Source organism: Ambystoma mexicanum, chromosome 3q (genome assembly GCF_040938575.1).
Source record: "Ambystoma mexicanum isolate Mex_15411 chromosome 3q, UKY_AmexF1_1, whole genome shotgun sequence".
NCBI lineage: Eukaryota > Metazoa > Chordata > Amphibia > Caudata > Ambystomatidae > Ambystoma > Ambystoma mexicanum.
In genome coordinates, this window is record NC_090926.1 from 1,217,266,553 (window position 1) to 1,217,289,370 (window position 22,818).

Below are 22,818 nucleotides of genomic sequence, written 5' to 3' on the forward strand. Positions count from 1 at the left end.
TTACTGGGACAAACGCCCTTGGGTCAAGGGAGCCCACTTGTCAACTCGGACGCAAGCACTTTTATTTAAGGTAAAAAAAAATCAAGACTTGTTTGTTTAATTTGTTTTGTCTTTTTGTGTAATGTTATTCTGGTAGTTCTGGTTGAGCCCCTTAAAACCACACCTCTAGATTAAACCACTAGCTGTCCAGAAACATTTGTTTTTATAACATATTGTTCACACACTATAAAAAACTGTCAGGCAACCATTGTTTCTATCCTTGTCAAAGAGGACTGACAGTATAGACGACTGTGTGGATGCCAGAAAGTGACTGCATGAATGTGTTTCCAGTATTGTTTGTTCAGGCTTTTCTCAAAACGCATATATGCAGCTGTAGCTCAGATACTTCAATGTAATGTCTTGGCTATATAGCGAGGCACATGCAGAAGCATATATGTTTATGGTGAAGTCTTTAATTTGTGTTACCAATGAGATTTGATTAGGCTGTCAGAAACTTTACTGCAAAGTATAATAACCTAAACTAAACTGATGACAGAAAGTATTTTTCAAAGAGTGAGATAGGTGCTCTTTGGAAAACGATGCCTCCTCTTGCTCGCTGACAAGATTAAAATGGCGCTAGTACCAGGTGTAAATAAATATGCACGGGCCCGAGAACCTTTTCTTAACCAGTGTAAAAATGTGAAACCATTTCCAAGAACTGTGAACATGTTAAGGAAATAATCCATTAACAACCCTGAAGAACTCAGCAGGTTGCAGAACGTTGATGGAGAGCATAACACACTTGCAAAAGGCCCAGGAATTGTTGTACAGTTGGGTCCCTAAGTCACAGAATACTTATCTTTGCAGCTCACAAGCTTAAAAAGAACTATATTTCTCAGCAAATTCCTATATGTGTATTGCATGTGTTAAACAAGTGTACCTGTAGTTTTAATGTGTTCCTTTTCTTTCAAAGGTGAACTCATGTGAAAGCGCAAGTCTTATATCTATTCAAACATTGCCATGTCAATTTACCAGGACATGGAGATACATTTACAGGAAAGGCCTCAAGAACATTGATTCAGACCCATAAAAATTCAGAAAAGACTGATGCCTTCGTATATGTGAACTAATCTGATTTATATTCAATGACTATATTTGCTATGTATTTTAGAGTACAACATGATGATGTATAATGTAATGCCTATTGTAGCCTCATGTGAAGCACCACTGTATTTTACCATATTTTGACTTCACCTCAAATAAGGCGTGATTTCTGTAAGCCAAAAGACTCAATTGATATATTGCAGGATGTAGTTTGGGGGGATCTTGAAACTCTCTAAGAATACACCTCACACTAGAAGATCCCGTTCAGAAAGGCAGTATCACAAGATCCGTGACCACACAGAACCATTGATCTATTATGCTAAATGCTGTTTCAAAGGCGACAGCCTAATAAACCCACTGCCAGATGCTGACTAATGGGCTTGGGCTCTGGGCTTCGGACCTGTCCTGTCACCATTTGTGAAAACATTGGGCTCATACAAATCCATTAGCTAAATGCACATAGCAGTTTATCTGATCTTCATGTGAGGCCAATAAAATTCTGCCTGGACACATATTGATATCATAAGAAAGGAGTATGCAGGAGATGCATCAATGGTGCTCTGTATAGGATGAAGCTAACATTTCTTCACTCCCAAATTGAATAGGAAAATACATGTTACCTGTTAAAACTCATAACTTTAATTATTAAGAAGAATTGAGAGGTCTCATCAACACAAAAGAACTTGCATTGTGTAGATTGAAATTATATCTACCAAGCCATGTGAAAATTCACATAGGCTGTCATAAAGATTAGGAGATAATTAGACATATTGTTATTTTTTTTAATTTATTGCATTTTGGTTCATATCAAACCTTTAGCAAATTCCATCCTTTACATTTCCATCTTAGAAACTTCATATAACAGACCTTTAACAAAATCCATCCTTATAATATCCCTCTTAAAACTTCATATAAAATGCAACCATCAGTCTTTCCTTAAAACCTTAATCCTTTACTCTACTTAAAATGACATTTATACATTTTACAGTGGCTAACACCAGACCTAAATTTTTTGCGATAAAGTGCTAGTTGTTTCCAGGTACGTTTTAAAGTGCAATGTTCTTTCATTAGTCAAGCTAGTGCAATGTAATAATAGATGATTTAAGGTGTCCACTGAGGTCTCCTTCTTGCAGTAACGGCATTGCAAGTCCCTCTGTCCTGATCGTTGTCTTACTGGCATGATATCTTTTATAGGTAGAAGATTCAAACACTTTCTCATGAACTGTCCTCGATAGTGACTATTCAGGGACTTAGTCAGGTATCTCGGGGTGGAGCCGACTGCCCGTGTTTCGTGGTGTAAATGGTAAAACAATTTATATTTATTTACATCCTCGACAGTTGTAATCCAGTCGCGTTTCCATATTTTCTTTTTAACCCTGTTCGGTTTTATCTTCTGGTCCTCCTGTGAGTGCTGGTTGTTCCCAACTACTCACGACAGGACAAACCTCGACTCTGCCAGGCATTCTCACTACCGCCCTCCACCTCATCTTTCAGGATCTCAAATATCATTGGTGTGGCTTCCACGGTACATTTCCTGAAAAGGGAATATTTCTTCCATTTCACAATTGTCTTTGGAAAAACCAATCCCAACTCTTGTCTTAAAACAGGGCTTGACATTCGTTGATTCCTGTTTTTGGGTAATTTCCTCTAGCATGAATGAGGAACGAACGAGGAACGAGGAAAGGGAGAAGGAGCAACCTTCTCAGACTGGTGCACACTGACACCAGGAAGCATTGAGAGTGGCACGAGGTTGCTGTGGAAAAGCACAGGAGGTGAGCCGAGGGCGCTCTGCGTGGGAGCTCTCTGTGGGGGGCTCGGTGGCTATTGCGCTTCTGTGTGTTTTGTGTTCGACAGGTGGTGTGAGGTTGCCGCCGCTCACACATATACATTGGTAAGATTATTCTTTCCACTGTCTTTGAATACTGACTGCCTCGTAGCCTAGCTTAACGTGTGCTGCCACTGCTCATAAGTGGATTTGTTCAAAGCTCTCTTGTCGGATGTGTGCTGAAATTACTCTATGAGCTGGAAGGCTGAGCTTTCTTTTATTTCTACATAAAAGACTGATCACAGGCGGAGTCGGGTAGCAGAGTCTCTTGTCTGCTGTTTCTTGTGATCCTAAGAGGAGGTGCAGTCTTTATTTTCTTGCCATTACCCCTGCAAAACCTGACCCGGCCGCGGTACGGGCCGCAGAGTCAGGTAGCAGAGTCTCTTGTCTCTGGTCTCCTGTCTCAGTGGTGCAGCATTCGGGCTTCTGTGATCCCTATTAGCCAGCAACCTGTCTCAACGACATCCCGTCACCCAGATATCCTGTAAACTTTGGAAAACACCACCTGAAATTAACTCCCCTCTTGAATTTCGTCCGATTCAACTGAGCCCCTCCGTGAAGCATGAGGCGCACAAACCAGACTACCGTACGAGGGAAGGAGGTCTCAAAACACGGGTAAGCCGCTCGCCCCTCCCCCGACCACCTCAGTCACACTCTTGTACATTGTGCGGAAAGAACGACTGTCTGTGTGCCCTACGCGAGCGGGACACTGCAGGGCTTGTCCCTTTGATTCCACCCACGACACACACTGTTGTTCACTAATCTCTAACTAACACTCTACTGTGAAATCATGAATGAGCCACGCGGCCGGGAGACTTCCGGACTTGCCTCCTTGACCCCGCTCGCTGCGAACTACTGTGAGCAGTGATTTTCACAATACCCTTTGACCGACCCTTTGGCCATTCTGCTCTCTAATACACCGCGGGGGCTGTAAGGACTGCTGGTAGATGATCCCCCCTGACCACCTCGGCCACACTGCTGTACATTGTGCGGAAAGATTGACTGTCTGTGTGTCTTACGCGAGCGGGAGACTGCGGGGCATGTCCCTTTGATCGCGCCCGCAACATAAATTGCTGCTCACTAATCTCTAGCGTGATACTATATTCTGAAATCACGAATAAGCCATGCGACCGGGAGACTGCGGTCTCGCCTCCTGATCCCGCTCACTGCCAACTACTTTGAGCAGTGATTTTCACACTACCCTTTGACCAACTCTTCGGCCATTCTGCTCTCTAATATCCAGCGAGGCTGTAACGATTGCCGGGAGGTGATCCCCACAAAGATAACAGCACCCACCCAAATTCCAACTTCAATCCGCCTAACATCAGGCGCCTGCTTACTCACAAGACACCCTGTGGGTCGTTGAATATCACCCATAATTACCTCACAGCTCATCTAAACCATATCATGGCATCAGCATTTGGCCCAGCGACAAGATCAAAGAAAAAGACATTACCCACCTACATAAGTCTGCCCCCTTCACGAGGGCTACTCTCACACCAATTACATTCGGATGGTCAACAGCCCGCAAACGCCACAGAACTAACTACCGGAACCTGGATTTCTTCTTCCTATCCCGCGATCACTAAGCGAGACTGAGGCCCCCTCGAGCTCTACCAAGTATGAATCATCAACCGCAGAGTTGGTGACCTCCTCATTCCTTTCACAGTCATCAGATAAGTGCGTACCCCCTTCAATTGAGATACGGCCAACTATACCGATAACATCCAACTCTACTTTGGAAAATAAAGAGGGAAACAAATTTAACGACTTACCACGTGGAAAGCAACTCCATGAACACCTGTTACCATACCCGCTTCCATCAGTGGGACATACCCATCAGAATCCTCCTGATGTCTCGCTCACCCCTCTATCACAAAAGGAAAAAGCCCTTGCTGCAAAAGAATTATGGAAGCACAAATATACTCATGGCAAAATGACAGAAGAACTTTTCCCTCAAAGACAAAACAGAATAGAGGGCTTCGACAGGTGCGACTCTCCCCAGATATCACAGAAATAGAAGACCTCATGAGTTACCAAGAAAAAAAGAATGAAGTATTTCAGATTTCTAATAAGATCAAGGGTGAGCCTTTGTGGAACGCCTCAACTCCAAGAGCCCCTGGACTATCTACTCATACATTCACCGATAGAATTCCGTGCCTGTCAAACTCCAACGAACCATGGAGTGACAAAATACCTACTAAAGATGGTACTCCTGATACCAAATGTCAATATCAACCGAACAATACGCTACAGAAACAATGTGAAGCAATTCCAACCACAATGCTAGACTTGCAAAACCTGCTTCAAGCAGTAACCTCTCAAGCAATGACACCTTTCATGAAATTACTCGAAACTAACAGCGAGGCACAAAAGGACCAAGCAACTCTACTTGCCCTTATCCACTCGAAGCAGATCTTTATAGAGGCCTTTGTAAATACCATGCACAATTGCCTAAGCCAAGAAGCTGGAACTAGTGCTCAATGGCAAGCGAGACTTTTTGAGGTCGCCAGAATAGACCATGAGGATAAAGAAACACTCACAGCGGGTATGATGGAGATACTTTCGAAGGGCTATACAAGTGACAAACCAAAAACCGAAATGATCAAAGAAAATTCAGACTCCAACAAACAACTGCCTCTAACAGACACACTAGAAGACCAGGGGAATAAATATGAGGAAGTGACAAAAGAACTCAGGAGCAATGGCTTCGCCAACAAACATAATCATAAGGACATTATAAGCGATGACGATATTCCAGCATTCAAAATATTTTCTGAGAAAAAAATGCAGTAGCTAACACGGTGCTGACAGCATGCAAAACTGCAGTCAAAAAGCTTATGACAGCAAACGACATAACCCAAGAGATGCTAATGAATCGTACAAACCATATCCGGGAAAAACCTGTACCAGGTGAACTTCAACTGTAAAATAGATATCCGAGCCCTCAACCAGCTCCCATCCTATCTGATTCCATTTCCAGATCGGTTGATTAGAGATCCATTCATGAGATTACACCTCAACCTATTACCAAGGCGCCAACTATTGGCCACAACCAGACAAATTCCAAAATCTCAAGCATACTGTCGCTTCTTCGAACAAGAACAGATTCCTGAGACACTTTTCCATGACCTGATGGACTGCCCGTCACTAAGTCAGAAAAGATCACTGTTCAGAGGACTGATATCCAATCATGGCCTCGATCTGAACTCTAAAGATAGATGGAATACTATACTTTCGGGGAAAAACAGAAGCTTAACCACCATAATCATGCAGTTTTGGAACAACATAATCGCTCCAACCAAACTAGACAATAATCCTACTGAGGACTAAAACCCAGAAACGAAGACTTCCTCAAAAAGGACACTAGGGATGTCCGGACCCTGAAGATATTATAGATATTCATGACTTCATTTTTCTTTTTCTTTTTTTCTTTTTTGTCGTTTCTCTTTCTTTTTTCTTAATTTAAGTGTACTCTCCAAATCTCTGTATTTTTAAATGAGTAAACTACTAATGATAATGTAAAAAATGAAGAGTTTTATAATTAAAACTGCTTCATTTTAAATAAAAAAACAAAAATAAAATAATAATAATAATTAAAACATGTAGAGGTATGGATTTTCGGACCCGCAAAACCAGTTTCCAGAACTGTCCTTTTAGGGCAGACCACAGGTTCTTGGGTATAAAAAGTAGAGATTCAGTCCTGTATGTTAATAGTGCGGTTACATCCAATTTATAAAAGTCACGTTCTGGCAGCAGGGAAAACAGACCAAATTTCTTGTTGATTTTCCTCGTCTGGTTAGCTAGCATTAGTACCTTGCTTCAGAGAATTCTCTCAGTCAGTGGGGGTCATTACAAGGTTGGAGGTAATGGAAAAACGATGGCGGTCAAGGATTACTGGCATCGCATACCGCTCCGGGCTATTCCGACCTAAGAACCCGGTAGTAGAGGCACCTCTAATAACAGTGCCTCTAATAGCGGCAAGGGTGCGGGCACGCAGGCCTTCAGACCGGCAATATCGGGATGCCGCCAACAGGAGGACATCACAAGTCAGGCGGACATGCAAATACCGGCATCATGAAGGCGCTTATAGGGGATACCGGCATGCCGGCAATACCGGCATCGCAAAGCACCCGTAAACTGCCATGTGCAGTGTTCCCAACTGCCACGGGTGCACACAATCAGCACAGGTGGAGGCAATGGAGTCTGGGCCAGCACAAAAGGAGCACACTCACACACCACACCCCTTCCCACACCAAAATGATTCCACTAGTCGTAGCAATACTGGGGCTGGAGGACATGGTTGCATTGCTACACCAGCAACAACAACAACGGCAGGCACCACAGAGGAGACGCAGGAGGAGAAGGAGGGTGAGACAGGCCCAGCATGCCACACCAGTGCAGCCAGTGGTACCACGCAGACAGCCCCCAATCTATCGCATCAGAGCCAGTCCATTCAACCTAACCCCTGAGCAGATCCACACCCTGTACCGTCTGGACCGGGACACCATCACCACCATCGTGAAAATGATACACGACGACATTGTCAGCCTCATTGAAATACACACTGCCATCCCCCATCTACTGAAGGTAGTGTCGGTGCTCCACTTCCTGGCCACAGGCACCTACCAGCACACAGTGGGGCACATGCATGGCATATCACAACCCTTATTTTCTCGCATGCTGAACCAAGTGCTGGATGCCCTCCTGAAGCACTCAAAGGACTACATATCCCTACCACGGACTCCCCAGGAGATTTTTGGCACAAAAGTTGGCTTCCATGCACTGGCAGGCATGCCAAATTGTATAGATGCCCTCGACTGCACCCACATGGAGTTGGTGGTCCCGCATGCCATGGCGGTGGTGTACCGCAACCACAAGCAATACTACTCCATCAATGTGCAGATGGCATGAGACGCAAGCAAGATCATTACACATTGTTGTGCCCGATATCCCGGATCAACACATGACTCAATGGTCCTGCGGAACTCCACGCTACCACGCTACATGGAGCGACATGCAGGACGATGTGCCTGGCTGCTTGGTAAGTTGCATGACAGGCACATGGCAGTGAAATGGGGGGATAGATGCACACACCACCATAGTGTCATTGTTGATGTGACAGCAGGATGTGCACATTCCAAAACACTGTGCCCCAAAGCATCCCAAACTGAACATGACAACAAAATCCCATAGCAATGAAGTAAGCTGGACACCTATCACAACATGCCAAACTTAAAACCACCCCACATCCCACAACACATGCACCACCCATCATCGTACTTCACCCTCTGTAACACAATCCAGCAACATGCTGTGAATATTCACTATGTAAATGTCTGCAGCAAATCACTACACAGGACAAGCATCCATGGGAGTGCACTGAACAAAATCACCAAGGGAATCCACTGCTTGTCACAGGGCCGCCACCACCACAGAAGAGCAGCATGTCACCATCGTAATAATCAGTGCAGAATGCCTAATATTGCAGAGCCTACTGCCAACGCTGCCAGCTAGAAAATCATACAGGACACTACACATCACAAATTTGACACAATAACAGCGGTATGCGTCCACAATGCATGAGCAACATCAAGGCAGTGTACAGTGTGTATCATCTTGGAGATGCAACCCACACCATAAATCCATGGCACAGAACACATTTGAGGGCATGAAAATTGTGTGCATACAACCAAGTACATGTGCATGTGACCAACGATAATCTGCAGGCATGTGTGACTAGTACAGCTGTCCATCATGAATCGACTAACATATACCTTGTATTGCCTCTCATGCAGATGATAGTGGCTATCCCTTGAAGCTGTGGCTCCTCAACCCTGTCAGAAACCCACAGAACAGGCACGAGGAGGACTATAATCCCACCCCATACCTGTACCTGTGTGGTCATCGAGCAGACCTTTGGCCTGTTGAAGGCACGGTTTCGCTGACTTAGCCGGTTGGGTGGGGCACTCCTCTACAGGCATGAGAAGTGGCGAAGATCATCATGGCACGTGTCATGCTGCATAGCATGTGTATCCGACGGAACGTACCCCTGCCCCCTGAAATTGAACTGCAACCACCTGGTGATGATGAAGGGGATGAAGAAGATGTGGGTGCACATCATCGTGGTACCGATGCACAGGAGGGACGTGCTGTGCATCAGTCAGTGATTGCACAATATTTCCAACACACATGGGTGCAGAGGCTGACATGAAAGTTGGACAGAGGGCAATGGGTGTGGGAGTACATGTACACTATGCACTGTATATCAATAAATTACACATATGCAATAAGGGATGTCCACTCAAGATTTTTTTTTCACACAATGGTTGTATTTAACTGTCCAAAAAAGATTTAAGTGCTCAAACCCTCCACCTCACACACCCTCTCCCTCCTCCCCCTTCCCCACAACTCCCCCACACACCCTCACCCCCCTCCCCCACACACCCTCTTCCCCCTCCCCCACACGCCCTCTCCCCCCTCCCCCTCTCTCCACAACTCCCCCACACACCCTATCCTTCCTCCCCCCCACACCTCCCCCACACATGGTGTCCAAGCAAATGCTTCATGTGTCAGTTTCTATTGCCTTAATCAGGCTGCTCCATCTACATCCTTCCACTACCTGCACCTGGTGGCGGCATGTCCGAGCAGCGCAGGGTGCGTGCTGACCTGCATAGGGGGCTGGTTTGGGTGGAGCTGGACGAAGAAGGGGTGGCCGCTTGCTCCAGTCTGGGGGCTGGTCGCTCAGCCTCCATGGAATCCGCAATGCGGCTGAGGACCTGCCTCAGGGCAGACACCTCCTCACATTATCTTGTGGTGCTTTCCACAATGACCAGCCTCAGGTACGCAGTGTTGTCGCTCCCCTACTGCCTTGCTTGGGCACTGTCTGCGACAAACTGCCTCACTAGGGCAGTGAGCTCTTCCTGGCGCTGCGCTGCGTGTCTTGCCTGCTGCACCCCCACCTGTACACCAGTGGAGGTGGAGGGTGCATGTGTGACATGGCCAAATCCATGTGGGTCCTCTGTGGGACTCATGCTCCCTTATACGGCCTCCCCGCCAGAGTGCTCCGGTGTGGTGTTGTGGTAGGCGTTGACAGGTGTGACCTGGGGGGATGGGGCAGGACTTGGTTTTGCAGGTAGATCCGAGGAGTCGTCCTCGATAGGCACACGCACCTGGCCCTGCACATCATCATCTGTCTGGGGTGCCGTAGCTGCCACCTCCCCAACAGAGCTGTTCTGTGCAGATTGTGCCCCATCGCCCACTGTCTCCTGTGCAGGTGTCACAGGTGTTGTGGGGACTGTGGTGATGGGCCTTAGCGGCACCAGTGCCGTGGCATCCTTCTCTGTTATTGTCTTCAGTGCCTGTCATGGCCTGTCTGGACCTTTCGAAGTGGAAGGCCTGTTGCCTTCATCCCTGGCCCTCTTCCTGGGTGTAGTCGCCTGTGGGGGTGAGTCCCAGGCCTCGCTGTTAGGATCTGAGCCTGTGAGGGACCAAGAGAGGGACGGCATGAGTGATGGTTTGACAAGCATCATGCATACATTTGTATTATTGCTCTTCTACACATTAGAGGGGATTAGGCAGTGGAGTTGTGATAATCACGTTGCTTGCTATGCAGGCATCAGTCGGGGTCACTCATGTTGAGGCGGGCATATGCTATGTGACATGCATTTCTGTTGTGGCCTGCGTGCAGTGTGACTTATGCCATTTTCATATTTGTGTGGTGTGTGTCAGGTATGGCATTGCCATGCTGCATACATGTGTCTGTGCTGCGGACAGCATCTAGGCAGGGAATGTGTATGTATTGGGCCATGCATTGCCTCTTTGGACAGACAAATTGGTGGACTATCATCATACTTAGCATTACAGTGTTTTCTTAGGACAATCACCTCCTTCCGCCGATGAGGTGGCGCCACGCTCCATCTCGCCCACACCTTCTATGGCCTCTATGCCAATCGTGCTGGTGCAGATCTCCTCCCATCGGCGTAGCTTTATTGGTGAGCTAGGTCCTCCACCAGTAGCCATGGCCTGGCTCCGGTTTGCGGACAGGATGTTCCTGACTCGCAGGCGCAGGTCAGCCCATCTCTTCCAAACATCCTTTATTGTGCGGGGGGTGTTGCCTACTGCGCTGACTCTTTGGGCAACAAGTTGCCAGATTTCTTTTATCTTTATCACTGCCTCTATCTTGAGGCTGTTTTCGAAAACATTGTCAGCCAGGGTATCAGCCAGCATTGTTAGTTCATCCTCATTAAAGCGCTCTTTGCGCTGGTGAGAGGTGCCTTTTTTTACTGCCTTGGGCATGATTTTGTTGTGGAAGGTTGATGTCTGTAGTCAGCAACATGCTCCAGGTCCTGTGTGCTGAGGATGGCAATGGATTGGTTTTTCAAAATGGCCGCCGTGCTCTTTCTCGTGCGGCCTGTGCGATGACGCTACTTCCGGTTCCGCTTATTCACGGGCACCGCTAATAGCGGTCACCGCTGATAGCGGTGCCCGCTAATGCTGTTTCCATTGATGCCGGTAGTGCTGTCTGCGCTTTCCATGATGCCGCTAAGGGCAATTTTTGGGACTTTAGCGGCATGCCGGTAATGTCGTTACCGGCATGGCGCAAAGCTTGTGCACACGAACTCGTAATAACCCTCTATTAGCAGGCTCTTTACTACACGGACACGGTATTTGCTCCATGCCGGTAAGGACTGTTACCTCCAACCTCGTAATGACTCCCAGTGACTCTAATGCACTGGTTTATGGAGACACACAGATATTGAAAAAATCTCACTTGGTCCACCATTGCAGACCCCAATCACCAAACAAATCTGGAAGAGGGATTTTTCTCCGCTTTATCTAAGATCATGATATTGTTTTTTTGTGTGTTTATTTATTATAAAGTCGTTCTCCCTCACATACTCTTCCGATTTGTGTAGCTGCCACTGTAACCCAACCTGAGTTTCATCCATCAGAACACGATATGCGTACAAAAGCCAGCTTAGTGGTCCACCTCTTAGTTTTGGGGGAGCACTTTTAGCCTGGCTTACTGTATTACCCATGTCGAACAAAAAAAGGTTGAACGGCATTGGTGCCAGTGGGTAGCCCTACTATCGGCCCTGAGAAGTGTCTATGACTCGTGACAAAAGTCCCCCAGTATTCAGTCTTACTTTGAGACTTGTATCCGTGTGGACACCTTTCAGTGGCTCAAATAAGGACCGCGGGATGTTCCATTGAGCCAGCTTTTCCCACAACCGGAGCCTGCCTACTCAGTCGAATGCCTAGACTAAGTCCACGAAGGCAAGGCATGCCCTGGATTTACCTTCCAAGGCCCTGCCTTTGAGTATGTTTAAAACCATAATATCTAAACTGGTTCCCACACACCGCACAAACCCCATTTGAAAAACATTTTTATGGCCTTCTTTTGCGGACCACTCGTTTAACTCGGTCAAAAGCAATGAGCCAATAACATTACTAATCACGTCCAACAGGGCAATAGAGCAGTAATTTTCTGGATCGTCCCTATTGCCCCTTTTAAATATTGGCACTATTATAGCCAGTCTCCATGAGTCTGGGATGGTTCTTGATTCCTCAATTTGGTCAAAAGGTATGTGTAAAATGTTAACCCAAGCCTCTGGTTCCTGTTTCAGCATAGCATTAGTCATTCCAGCTGGCCCCGGGGCTCTAGAACTGATTACTTTTTTAAACTTTTATCTGATTTCTTCTATTCTATGAGGGATCTGCCACTTCACCAGTGGTCCCGCTATGGTTATATTTCCCAGGCCACTGTTATCTGAATACAAGTTTTTAAAATGGTCTGCCCAGTTTGAGAAACCTGAGGGTATCCTCACTCCTACTCCCCCTGGATCTACTTTTAAGGCGGCCAGGGAAAGGTCATCGCTTTTGCATCCTGACCCTGGGGCTGGAGAAGTGAGGGAGGATCACTAGGGTTTAGGGTCCTTGGGAAGTGGGAGCATGGTACCCACAGGCGAGACATGTTATACCCCTTTCCCTTCTCAGAACCAACCTAACCCTCCCTAGTCTTTATGGGCTACTGTGAACTAGCTCCCTTTAATTTTCCTCATTTAACCTGCTACAGTAGTGGGACGAGGAAGAGACGACTAAGAGTAGTGAACACCAGTAGGTATTTTCACCACTCTAGTACTGAGACGAAGAAGACGACTATGAAAGAGTACCATTGGGGAAGTCAGTCATGTCCACCAAATAGGTTGCATAAAGGTCAGGCAATTAAATCTGCTGTCCCACGCTTGTGGACCTTTAAAACTCCTAAGGAGTATAAGATGTGGGGCTGCACAGGATGTAGGGGAGCAGGGAACAGAACGGGCTGGAGAGAAGCAAGTCGAAGACAAAAGAATTTGGAGCTGTGTGAGTCCGGAGAAAGAGAGAGACACACAGGCCGAGTGTGGGCTACGAGAGGGTCTAATTGTCTGGCTGCGCTCCGGTTGCCGACAACTACAGCGGGAAGCTTGCTCCGGCCGCAGCCCACAGCCGCCGCTGCAAACGGGAGAGCAAGGGAACCTCTCGGTGGCAGCCACGAGAGAGGAGGAACTTGTGGATCCAGGAGGATCAAACAAAGAACCGGTGAAGCATTAGAGCGTGGTCGCGCACAACTGGTGAGTGCAATCCAGGAAACACACCATCCGGGGCGCCCCGCTAATAGTGACACATTTTCTGAGAATGCCGAACAAACTGAAACAAGTAATCTGTGAATGCCGAGGGATCTGAAAGTAATTGGACATAGTCCTGAATAATATATTGAACACTTTTGAATCCAAGAAGCAAATATTAAAAATCAAAATGAATGACAATTTATGAGCAAAGCTACGGTCTAATGAAAGATAAGTGGCCATTTAAAAAAACAGCATACGAAATGAGAGAGCGAGTGTGTAAGTTTGTGAAAGAGCATGAAAGAAAGGTGGGGAGGAAATAAAATGCAAAAGAGCGAAGAACTTTCTGCGAGACGTCACCTTAGAGAACCACGGCAAACGGAAGGAACATAACGATAAGATCACTGCAGTATTTAGCTTCTCGCCACTGACAAATCAAATCAAAAAAGAAATCATTATGTTTTGGCCGATCCTTAATGTAGGAGACATCACTCTAGAAACACAGAGGTTAGCCATGTAAAGAAGGCAAAACCTACGGGACGCTCTAATTCATACTTACAAAGAACCGGACCTAACGCCCAACATCCTTTGGAACCAGACACCACCAACGGGGCACACGCCATGTGGCGGGTGTAGTGCATGTGCCACAAGCATAAGATCTGTGACCATTGACTTAAGATGGCACTATCCCTGGAATCCAAAATGCCTCACCCATTGCAATAGCAACAACGTCATCTACCTGATCACTTGCCCTTGCCAGAAATTATATGTAGACATGTCCACAAGACTCGTCAAGACGAGATTGGAAGAACACAGATCCTGTATTAGAACCAAGAAGTTGACAGCACCTATGGTGGAGCATTTTGTAACTAAACAGCATGGATCAAATGATTTCATATTGACGATTATAGAGAGGATCACCATCCCTTAAAGAGGCGGTAATCTCTACAATCTACTTTACAGAAGAGAACAACTCTGGATCTTCCGTTTGAAAACAGATACTCTGGGGCTAAATGAGCCGATACGTTGGCAAACTCTAGCAACATTGTGAATCTTGCCTAGGAATAAAACAAAATATGCAAGGGACACTCACAACAAAGACCGTTGCCTGATGACATAAGGGGAATATGAGAAGGCCACGTCTTTGCCCACGCACACATAGAGATACATGGCGGTGTGATAGGATGTACCAAGACACAGGAGCTTATCGTTCCCCATTAGCTGTAAATCAACACAGTAGCATTCCCTTCTGCAGTCTCCAGTTATTGATTTATTTATTTTGCATGTGATTACCAAGGTAATGCTTACATAAACAGAGACAAACACCATGGTACCATGGGACATTTCACCTAGATAACTGGTCCGTCTTACTGTAAGAAATAGCAATGTATCACTGATGCAAACATACCAAAAGCAGCAGAACGGCCTCAATATTAACATACTAATATTAAAATATTTCACATAAATACGTGAGGAAAAATCGAGAGGGCTAGAGATCACCCTGGCGTGCATATAGTGCCACCCCGCAATAACAGACTACACTTGGTCATTGTGCACACTGATCGTCAGTATTATTCCAAGATGGCGCTCAGAAAAAAAACAGTGAAAACAACTAGAACGGCATCTGCAGTGAGCCGTGGTTCGGCGCATGCGAAATCGTGAAAAAAGAAAAAAGAAAAAGGATAAACAGCTGGGTGGAAAGGTTGCGCTTAGAACCACAGACCGCTCCACACAGGAATTATAGACGGCAGGGTCCCGACATACAAGCAGATGAGGTAAGAAAGAAAAATACCCATTAAGAGTTACGCAGCACTCGTTAATAATCACGCATCCAAGAACGGAATACAAACCATGACCGCTAGATGTAAACGAGTGCACGCATACAGAATACCATCTTTTAAACCCCTTTGAACTACCCTGTAAATATATATATATGTATATGAGACAGATAAGAACTGTGTTCTTACGAACATGGTTTCCCAAATATATAAAAGAAGTAACACTGGATACAAAAAGCTATGAATTAATCAAGCTGTATTCTCTTGCCAATACCCTAGGAGTTCACCATGACTTTATGAACTCCCTAGGTATTATGGAATGCTGACAAACAACGCATCCTACAGAAGAGTAGGCCTGACCTGCTCCAATAGCAGATAAAAGAAATTGAATTTGGAAATTCGAAAGAGCATGGTAAGCAACCTTAACCTCCTCATGATATATACACTGAAGTGTTTAAGAGAACAGAGAGACACTGGCAGCAATATTAAAATGTGTCATGTATCTCTCTCCATACCCCATACCCCATTATATCTCCTCTGCAGGTGGGGCATTATATGGAAAACGCATTCTCTGCTTGACATTAACCCACAAACAGCATAGCAAAACATGCTGTAGATAGCCCTGAAGAAAGTGGTTTACTGAGAACAGACCACTGAAACCGGTAGGCTTTACCCGACCGTGTTAAAAAACTGTCCATTGAGAGGCTGGAAATAACAAAAGATTCTTCCGAAATCTTTATGAAGAACACAGATCGTAGCTTTTACGAACCAAACACAGATCAAGCCTAGAGGAAATAAACACTTTAGTGTGCAATAGTTGGGGTTGCATCCAAATATATGTAGAGATATTTTGTCTAGATTTCTCTGACATTATATATTCTCAGCTTTTGTGCTGTCCCATCAATAATAGACAAAACTGACAATACTTTTATGGAATTTTATTTTTAGAATAGCTGCCAAACAAAGAAGCCTAATAAAAAATATATAATTTCATTTGGAAGGCAGACGACACATGCCATGATGTGTCTTTTAGAAAAACCGAATGAGTTATGTTTCACAATGTGTATAATAGTCTAGCAATAGGGCAAGTCCTCTCTGCACTATCCCCTCACCCTAGATAAGCGGAGCATCCAGCGCAACCTAGGGATAGCAATACACAAGGGTTTGGCTCAGAGTGGTTGAAGGGAAAGGAAGATTAGGACTACATCTGGAGACAATAGATACATTTTGCAGTAAATCGAACTGAGATTTTGTTATGTGAAAAAAAGAGGAAATAAAACCATTATGCTGTGAATTCTATGCATGAATGCAGTGCAGCAGAGCCAAAGACTGGCAGAAGAGGTGTGACACATTGTGTTGACCTGGACTTGTGTTGAACATTACAAGACTAAGTATAAGTTGGCAAGTTGAAGTCTTGGGGAAGGGAACCCCGAGACTTGATGAGCTTGAATGCTGTCTTGAAGACGGAGCCCTTGAGATCCTTTTCTTTGGAACTGTATTGCTTTATACTTGGGGAAGGGAACCCGAAGGATTTGTGAAACTGTATTACCTAAGGGTTTGTGGAACTGTTTTGAACTTGAGAAAAGAAATCTCAAAACCTTTGTGGAACTTCCTTGAACTTGGAGAAGAGAAGCTGGAAAGGAAGTTAGGAGCTGGAAACAGCTCAGAATTTTGTTTGATCACCATTTTGTTTATTGTTGATTTCACTGCACATTGTTTAGCTTTAGTTGTGAGGACAAGTATAGGGTTTGGACACAGACATTTAAATTGAACTTTCTGACTCAGACTTTCCTTAGTTCCAATCAGGTAGTGAAATCCTACCTTAGCATAGGGCAAGTTAGGCCTTCAACCATCCTGACATTTGAGTTAATAATAAAAATGAGAACTTTTAATCTGTTGTCTGTGTCTTGCTACATGATGCCTTCACACCAGGTATGTTTAGGTATAGTGTTAATCTGTGCCATGGACTGTGATTAATCCAGGCTCTTTAATAACTCCCAGATCTATCCCATTTTCTTTGGCGATCGCTTTCAGCATGTTTTCTAAATGTGTTTGAAGCATTTTCGCCTTGTGCCAATGTAGCCATGTTTTATATTCTTTTACGATCACCTTGGCAACTGTTGTTACATCAGAGGATTTTGAGGTGTTGGGTGTCTTCTGTGCTTTCCTCAGTTCTCTCCTTTTCTCTACTAGTAACCTCTCGTAAACATGCTGGTGCCCCTTGTTCATGAAGGAGCGTAACAAAGGAGTATACTCGACCAATTTTTCCCCTTCATCCGTGCTTGTTTGAGCCACCATTTCAGAATATTTGAACGACAGAGATTCTATGTTCCAACTAGTCATTTTAAGGCGCATGCCCCCATTGGAAACTACTACACGCGGATTCATTTTTAACTCTTTACACCCCAGTGCCCCCTCGACTCCTAACACATTCTTAAAAGATAAGATTGTGGTCACTTTGAACAGTGTGTACAACCCTAAAGTCCAATATTGTATCTAAAAGGGCCCTAAAACAAAAGACATAGTCAATGGCCCTCATTAGGACCCAGGCGTTAAGGGGTTTACGGCGCCGTAAACGGCGCCGATCCTTAACGCCTGATTCCAAGGTCCCTTTGCGGGATGGTGATTTTAACACCTGCTTTTTGCAGGCGTTAAAACCCATGCCGCAAAGGGACCTTGGTGCTAATTACGCCACCGTAATTTACGGTGGCGTAATTAGCACCTTTCCCCATTCCCATTATGCCCTATGGGGCAAAAATGGGAATGGGGAAGGGTAAAATGGGAAATGGGGATTTACCGCCCCACTCACCTTGGAATGGGGCGGTAAATCCGCCATCCACCATGGTGTAAACTTAGTTTACACCATGGTGGTAAGGTTACGACCCAGGCGGTAATTGGAAGCTAACCACAGCGTCAACCAACATTAGCTTAACAACCGGTGAGAGGATGTGGGGGTAAACGTGGTCCCTGCGTTGCTCTGCAACAAATGTAATTAGGTGTAGGTCGCTGGAATAGAACTTAAATTAGGAATGCAGTGTAGGATTGCAATAATGTTTCTTCTATTTAAGATCATGTTATCCTCCTTGGCCACTAACCTTTCCAATCAAAGACACCTTGAATTGTCTCTGGATTTGGGGTTTCTCTCTCCCTGGGGTGGCTGGGGTTGTCTTTCAGATTTTCTGAGCCAGATGTTTTTCCACTTCTTTGGGTGTAGCGTGAAATCCCCAGGTTTTTCTTTGTCAGGCACATTCAAAGGTAAAACACCCGGGGCAATACTTTTCCTTACTGTTTTTCTATTGACCGTCTGTGTTTCACCATATTTGGCCATGGGGAGGTTGCCCATTGGCATGAGATTCTTTACGGTTCCAAGAGCAGCCGTTTCTGCTTTATTTATGTTAGCGAGATGGGTATTTAACAGAGTTTCCTTTAATTTCTCTTCCACCGCTTGTCTTTTTCCTGACAGTGTTAGAAAACTTAGGCCTTTAGCCACTGAATCTGCATTGTCACTACTAGGGTTCCCATCTTCTGCTCTTCTAAGGTGATTGCAGTCTTCATTGAGCTTGTTGTCTGTCTCAAACTGGGTTTTGGAGTCTTCTATTGAGTAGACTTATAGGTTCAACAAGACTTCCTCAATGGGTTCTTTTTCCCTTGACCTAGGATCTTCCTTTTCAGTGATGTTCTCAAGGTTTATGGACCTCCCCTTTGCCGGTTTGTCCTTAGTCTGATGGCCTCTCCTGTTAAGTTTTCTTCTGAAGTCTAATGATTCATTGGGGAGTGTTACGTTTCTCAGAAATCTTCGCAGGTCATTTGACTTGGCCATGGATAGGACATTCTGTGTTTTTGTCTTTAGTGTCCCCTGGGCTCTACCTGTTCTTTTCTTCCGTTTATATGTGAATATCGGGAAATACCATTCAGGGGAGCTTATTAATAAGCTCAGGGTGAGGCACTGCTTCACTCAATTGGTCTGCCTCTCCTTCATCTAACTCGATGGAGCAGGATTGAATTTCATCCCAAATACATTTATTGACCGTGGAGTCTCTGGCTCCAACTATCAGTTGGTCCTGTATTCTCAGGAACTCTTTCAACTCTTTGGACATCTTCCTCTCCACGCTGGCAGGCTACATCCCTTCCAACCACAATACCTTTTTTCAGAGATCTCCAACCCTGGATTCAGTTTTGGTATAGCCAGGTTCGAGACATCCACCTGGACCTTTGCGGGAGTTTGCAGGGCCAACTTCCCATTTTCGAGTTCTCTGTTCGATGTTGCGGAGATGGCTGTGATGTAACCCTCCACGAATAGAAGCTTTGAGTGTACCATTGCCATCAGGTTAGTCTGATCCTTCATAGTGTTGTTTATTGATTCATAAAGTTTTGAGAAAGGGGCCATAGTCATGGTCAACATAGACATAATGCTATGTAGGTCAAATTTCTAGGATGGTTCAGTAGGTCCTGCAACTAACCACTTTACCCTTTGTCCATTCGTTCAATGGTTTGATGCTACAGAAACTGTGGTGGTTGAAGAGTAAGAAGATCATTCTAGAAGCTCTCCTTCTGCAATTTATCTCAGTCTCTTCCCTCCTCGGGGTTACAGGCGTTGGCAGAGGGTGTCATACAACCCATATCCACCATTCTAATCATTTGGTTGATTCTTTCAATGACGGATCTCAGGATCTTTCCATCTCCAGTCCCAGAGTTTTTAACAGCATTATGTCTCCTGGGCCAGTACCAGCACCTTGTGCACTAGTGATGCTTGTACTATTTTTGACAAAAGGTTCTGTTATCAATATTTTAGCAGACTTCGACACTTTGAAGCCCGCTTTGGTTGTGTTAAGCTCCTGGGCTATTCGTCCTGCGACCCAAGTCTCGTTAAACTGGTTGTTTGGGTTAGGCATTGACTGAATGTAATTGGTTGTATTGTTAAGTCTGTAGTTGCAGAGTCCACTAGAGGATTTACTAGAGGATTTGATAGCGGTGGGTAGAAGGTCACTTTGCCTGTCCGCTCTAGGAATTCTGCCTCAGTCATGTCCCCCAACATGGATCCCCTATTGGGCTTGTCCAGGTTTTTTAGTGTGAAGAAGGACGTTATTTTGTCCCCACCCTTCTTCCCTTCTGCGATGGATACTGGAGTCTTAGACCTCCAGCGTGAGGTGGAGGTTAAAGTGTGGGCTGACATCCTGCCACGGGCTAAGTGGTGAAATACTCAGTTGTTATTCCCAAATGGTATTTTGTTTGCCAGGTTTCGAGGTGCGGAGGGGGGGAGTTAGGTTGGTAATCGCTCTCTGGCACCTCAAGTTGGGCTGGTCTGACCTCTTGTGCCTCCTGGGCTGTAGATTCTCGAATTGGCCCCACACTACGGCTTCCACCTCATCCACCCCCTCAATAATATGGTATCTCTCCTACCATCCTGCTGAAGTTCAAGTTGGGCACCACACTCCAAGGGTGAGGACCACCTCACAACCACGCCAGCGTTGCTTTACAGAGAGAGGGGCATAGGTGGTGGACCCTGCTCGGTATTAAAAAAGGCATGGGCGTTCTGACTACAGTGGACCTGAGCCGTTACCCTCTGCCGGCCCTTGATAGCTAACTCAGCTGAGGGCTCTAGCCCTGGCTTCAGAGCAAGTTTTAAGGCTTCTCCTGAGGCTCGGTTTTTATAGTCCACCCATACCTGAAGTGTCGGTAGTGTGAACATGGGTCTGTTTTCGACCTAAATGCTCAATATTTCGGGCCTGACCATAGGGCAGAAGAATTACATTCGGTGACATGGGTTTGTCCTGGAAGTTGGGAGATACGTTTTTGTAGTTCTTGTAGGATTGAAATGACTTGGATTGGTCTCCATCCTGACAAGCACGGTTATCCAGTGCAGCAAAAGGAGTCTGAGACAGGCGAGGGAAGGGGAGGAGTGGAGAAGCTACTGCATGGAGGGCAACGTCGGGCGTGGTTTTTTACGTCATACATTAATTTTCCAAAGAGTTTGATGCTGCACTCTGAGTCTGCTCCATGCCGCTGCCGATCACTCTTAAGGTTGCGGCCCTCCTCCATCGAAGGCCCTCCCTCCAGTTCCCTCCTGTATGCTGACTGATGAGCGGCTGAACTCGCTGGCACTCCTTGCCCCCCAGTGGGCAGGTGAAGGGAAATGTTTTTAAAGCAGCAGCGCTAATATCCGCTCTGATGTCCGTTGTGGTATCAGTTCAACTCCGCTCCAACTGCACGTTATACAAATGCAGTGCATTGATCCATCTGATTGAGACACCTGCACCCTCTTTTCCTCCTATTCTCTGGCCACTTTCTTTAGACCCTATACCCCTACTACCCTGTGAGGCCAAATATCGCAAGGTAATTTTCGATTCCTCTCTCTCTTTCATCCCTCACAGCATGGGCCATGCTAAGAAGTATCACTTCCAGCTCCACCTCCTCAGAGGCATTCTTCATTTCCTCACCTTCCCCAAGTAGCTCAGTGGGTCTCATTACGAGCCTGGCGGGCCAGAAACAAGGGTGCCAGTAGCAACGTACCGGCATACTTAAAAAAATATATATATTTTTATTGTATTCGGTTTATTACAAACTTTTAAAATATAATTACAATCCACATCTTTCATTACATTATTTCATTAAGTCCCACTTATGATATTTACAGTTCATCTCCACTCGTCAAGGTTTACAAATTTAGAGTAACCACTTATTCCTTTTTAGTGATTCTTACACATGACAAGTTTTGTGTTCCATACCATTTTTTATCAGCAGATTGTTCATTTGTTCTAAGTAGAAGGTTAGTGCATAGGTCAATTTTTTGTTTGTTCCATCTGAAAGTGCCAACCTCCAATCGTCGACACTCATAGATGGTCTTTCATGTATGTGAACTCCCAAATGCCTAGTTCTCAAAGTTCTGATTTCCGGGCAGTATAAGGTTAGATGCTTCAGAGTTTCATCAGCACATTCAAGCACTTGAGGTCTACAGGTACTTGGTTTTTTCTTCACGCATTGTGTTTCTTTGGCGTCAAATAAGTTTAGCCGAAATGTCATCTATATGTCTCTCTGGTGTCGGCTTGGGAACTTCTCCAAGTAGCTCAGTAACTTGTGCAGTGATTTTGTCTCCGGAGCAACATTTTGCATCAATCTGTGGCGTGATCTCTGATCAATGGTGTTCACCCAATCTTGTTCCCACCATTTATTTTTGACTGAATTTGGATTTGCTTGAAGTGTAGTGTTATCAGTATTGAGCTCTGCAAGGAGATTTTCACATCAGTCAGCCCATTGCCATAGAATTGTTTCATTCAAGTTGCCTCTGGGATTATGGAGTAATTGAATTGTAGAGGCCGGTCTTCAGCAATCATTTTTCTATAAAACAACAACATGTTCCATGCCACTCTAGCATTTATAGATGAGAGCCCAAGCTCGTATCGAATAGACACAATTGGAACCCCCCCTTCAAAGCCACAACACTCTTCGCCAGAATGCATTTGCAAAAAGTGCCCACAGTGTATGCAAGCTGCCCAGTGCACATTCTGCTCCATGGATCAAGGCTGGC

The 22,818-nt window shown here is 45.4% G+C and overlaps 1 long non-coding RNA gene across 1 annotated transcript; it reads left to right on the top strand.

The window, feature by feature from the left end:
* The first annotated feature begins 15,182 nt into the window (after positions 1 to 15,182).
* On the top strand, positions 15,183 to 17,185 carry LOC138447768 (uncharacterized). The gene is made up of 3 exons (XR_011259942.1): positions 15,183 to 15,290; positions 15,603 to 15,705; positions 15,837 to 17,185. It is a non-coding gene; the product is annotated as an uncharacterized lncRNA (long non-coding RNA).
* The last annotated feature ends 5,633 nt before the right edge of the window (positions 17,186 to 22,818 follow it).